We start from the raw sequence: 3878 nt of genomic DNA on the forward strand, positions 1-3878 counted from the left end.
ACAGCGCGTCTGTTCAGTGATTTTGAAGTTGATCTAATGGCGAGCCCTTGTCTCTAGGCATGAGGTGGGTGCTTGGCGCTCTAGCAAAATTTTTTGCATGCCTATCGCGGCTACAAGGGGAGAGGTGGTTGCCGCAAGCCTCTCCCATGCCCCCCTCATTGATTCAACGCCGCTGTCAGGGCGGATGGAAATGTCAGATTTTGAAACGGTGGACACCGACGTTGAATCAATTAGAGGGGCATGAAGCCCACCCTCGAGGGTGCTATTCTTGGACTCTCCTTTAGATCATGTATTCTTGTCACTCAGCTGTCGCAATTTCAGAAAAAGGTTTGGCAGCGGTTGCCAGCCCCTCACCGCGTCTACTTGGTGATTTTAAAACTCGATCTAAAATGGGAGCCCTCGTCTTGCACCTCTGTCCGGTGTTGCTCGGGTATTGCACAAATTTTGGCCATCGGCGCGAATCTACCAACGAATGCCTACACGCTTGGACCCTCTCTTAGATCACCTTCTTCGATCACTCGACTGACGCAATTACGGAAGAGACTTGGCAGCGGTTGCCATTCTACAGCTCGTCCGTTCTGCGATTTTGAAGTTGATCTAATGGTGAGCCCTTGTCTATAGCCATGAGGTGGGTACTTGGCGCTCTACCAAAAAATTTTGCGAGCCTATCGCGGCTACAATGGGAGAGGTGGTTGCCGCAAGCCTCTCCCGTGCCCAGCTCATTGATTCAATGCCGCTGTTAGGGCGGATGGATATGTCAGATTTTGAAATGGTGGATGCCGACGTTGAATCAATTAGAAGGGCATGAAGCCGACCTTCGAGGGTGCTATTCCTGGACTCTCCTTTAGATCATGTTTTCTTGTCACTCAGCTGGTGCAATTTCGGAAAAAGGTTTGGCAGCGGTTGCCAGCCCTCACTGCGTCTTCTTTATGATTTTAAAACTCGATCTAAAATGGGAGCCCTCGTCTAGCACCTCCGTCTGGTGTTGCTCGGGTATTGCATAAATTTTTGCCATCGGCGTGATTACCCCAACAAATGCCCTACGCTTGGACCCTCTCTTAGATCACCTTTTTCGATCACTCGACCGACGCAATTACGGAAGAGACTTGGCAGTGGTTGCCATTCTACACCGCGTCTGTTCTGCGATTTCGAAGTTGATCTAATGGCGAGCCCTTGTCTCTAGCCATGAGGTGGGTGCTTGGCGCTCTAGCAAAATTTTTTTGCATGCCTGTCGCGGCTACAATGGGAGAGGTTGTTGCCGCGAGCCTCTCCCGTGCCCCCCTCATTGATTCAATGTCGCTGTCAGGGTGGATGGATATGTCAAATTTTGAAACGGTGGATGCCGACGTTGAATCAATTAGAGGGGCATGAAGCCCACCCTCGAGGGTGCTATTCCTGGACTCTCCTTTAGATCATTTTTTCTTGTCACTCAACTGGCACAATTTTGGAAAAAGGTTTGGCAGCGGTTGCCAGCCCTCACCACGTCTACTTGGTGATTTTAAAACTCGATCTAAAACGGGAGCCCTTGTCTAGCACCTCCGTCCGATGTTGCTCGTGTATTGCATAAATTTATGCCATATCCATGAATCCCCCAATGAATGCCTATGCTTGGACCCTCTCTTAGATCACCTTCTTCGATCACTCGACCGACGCAACTACGGAAGAGACTTGGCAGCGGTTGCCATTCTACAGTGCGTCTATTCAGCGATTTCTAAGTTGATCTAAAGGTGAGCCCTTGTCTCTAGCCATGAGGTGGGCGGTTGGCGCTCTAGCAAAATTTTTTGCGTGCCTATCACGTAAAGCATGTTTTCTAGTCACTCAGCTGGCACAATTTCGGAAAAAAGGTTTGGCAGCGGTTGCCAGCCCTGACCACGTCTTCTTGGTGATTTTAAAACTCGATCTAAAACGGGAGCCCTCGTCTAGCGGCTCTGTGCCGACTCGATCGGCACAACATTGGGAAATGGTTCGACAACGGTTGTCGTTCCAATGTGTCATCGGAGGATGCCTTGGAAAGTGGCCTTTCAAAGGCGAGCTCGCGTCTAGCCCTTGGATTGTGCGTCGCGTCACAAGTGAATGGGGAGATCTCTCTGTGAACGGTGGCATGGTGATTGCAAGAGAAAATTGACTTAGTCGGAGCATTGGCCTTGGGCCATTGTGATGGCCTTGCAATTTCTCTTTAATTGCAACCTATGTTTGCGTAGTAGCAGAGTTTGCATGTAAGATGGGCCTTGTTCTTGAGAGTTCTAGGAGATGACCTCCGAAACTTTTGGATTGGGCCCCTTCAAGGTGAAATTCATCCAGCTGATCGGATGAAGCTCAATGTGCTTGTATCTATTCTGAGACGGTAATGATGGTCATTAATCTGTGGTGGTGAGTATTATCCCATTTGGTAATCGCAATGGCGGAGCTGGTGGGAAGTACTTGTCGCTTTGTTTTGATGGATATACCCTATATGTAGGTGTCTGCACGGCTTGCAACACACTGCACATTTGGTGTTCAATTCTAAGATGCGCTTGTTGCTGAGTGTGTATGGAGTTGTATCTTTTAGCCAAGGGCTCCGTCTCATTGGCACGTTCTATCATTGCATTTTTATCTTGCCCGGACGGCAAGAAGGAAAGAGATGGTTTGGTTGCACGGGCGCATTGCTCGATGTCCCTAATTTCATCAAGGGTCCACTCTCCACTCTAAGTTTTTGCCGATCGGTAGAGCCTTGGGATTGAGAGGGGGGCCGGCGAAAGGTTTGGTTGCCGCATAATTTATTCGCTAGTGCGTTCACGGTGCATGCTCGCCTCTTCACTGTCTCATCCTACAGAAGTGCATGGCACTGTCGTGACAGCCTTTGTGGTCCGAGCCAGTAGAAGCGTAGAGTATTACCGATAATTTTTGTTTGGATGTGGAAACTCTCCATGCCCTATCCTGCCCTGTGCGACGATCCGAACGACTGCAGCTCATGGGTTCTGCAGGAGATACTCTTCTTCAGCTCCCCCCTAAAGAGAGCGTTCGGTGTTTGCATTGTGTGGACAAAAAGCCCAGGGCATTTCATCTCTCTCTTCAGATGTGAAATTCTGGGAGGGCTTGTCAAAGTATGGCCATTTGTACGGGGTGCACCAAAAAGCGTGTAGGGGGCATATGCCTAGGAAATGGATGTCTCTGAGTGTCCTTACTCAGTCCCATGCATGGTGTACATCTTTGCATTACGACCCTGCTGCGAGCATTTGTGATTCGAGCATTTTGGGGGAATGGGTTTCGTACGAGATGTTCTTCTCAGGCTCCTGCAAACTAGAGCGCTCATCTTTGCAATGCTCTGACAAGTGCAGGGCCAACGTGTCTGTCTAGGGGAAGAAATCGCAAGAATGCTTTTTGCCGAGATGTTGGTGCTCGCGAGTGGTTCCCTCGCGGTGCCAGTTCTTTGGTATGTGCATGTGCATGAGATTGAAGCTTGTCCGACAATGCTAGTGTGAGTGTTCAGCCTTAGGAACTTTTCTTACGTGCGCTGGCAGATCACATGTCACGGGGAACGGTTAGCGAGGCTGTGCTGGGAAAGGAGATATTTTCCAGAGGTTAGACATGTCCGTGTATGCGGGCAGGCTCTCATCACCTATAAATGTGCGGAGGGGGTGTTGTTATACACGATGCCCTCGAGCGGCCTTATAATTGAGGTGGTCACGTGCACAGTGATGCCCCCACCAATCGCATAACCAGCCATGTTTTCGACTCGCACGGCCCTTCACCCTTCAGCACGGTGGTCTCCGTTGGCACTTCGGCAACAAGCTCTTCGTCATGGGAAAATGTTTGTTGCGATCGAGAAGGATTTTGTCTCTGCGGCTGCACCTCAATAGGCATGTAGGAGGCATATGCCTGGGAAATGGATGTCTCTG

This window comes from Cupressus sempervirens, chromosome 1 (assembly GCF_028749045.1).
Source record: "Cupressus sempervirens isolate cs-2001-9-10 chromosome 1, ASM2874904v1, whole genome shotgun sequence".
Taxonomy (NCBI): Eukaryota; Viridiplantae; Streptophyta; class Pinopsida; order Cupressales; family Cupressaceae; genus Cupressus; species Cupressus sempervirens.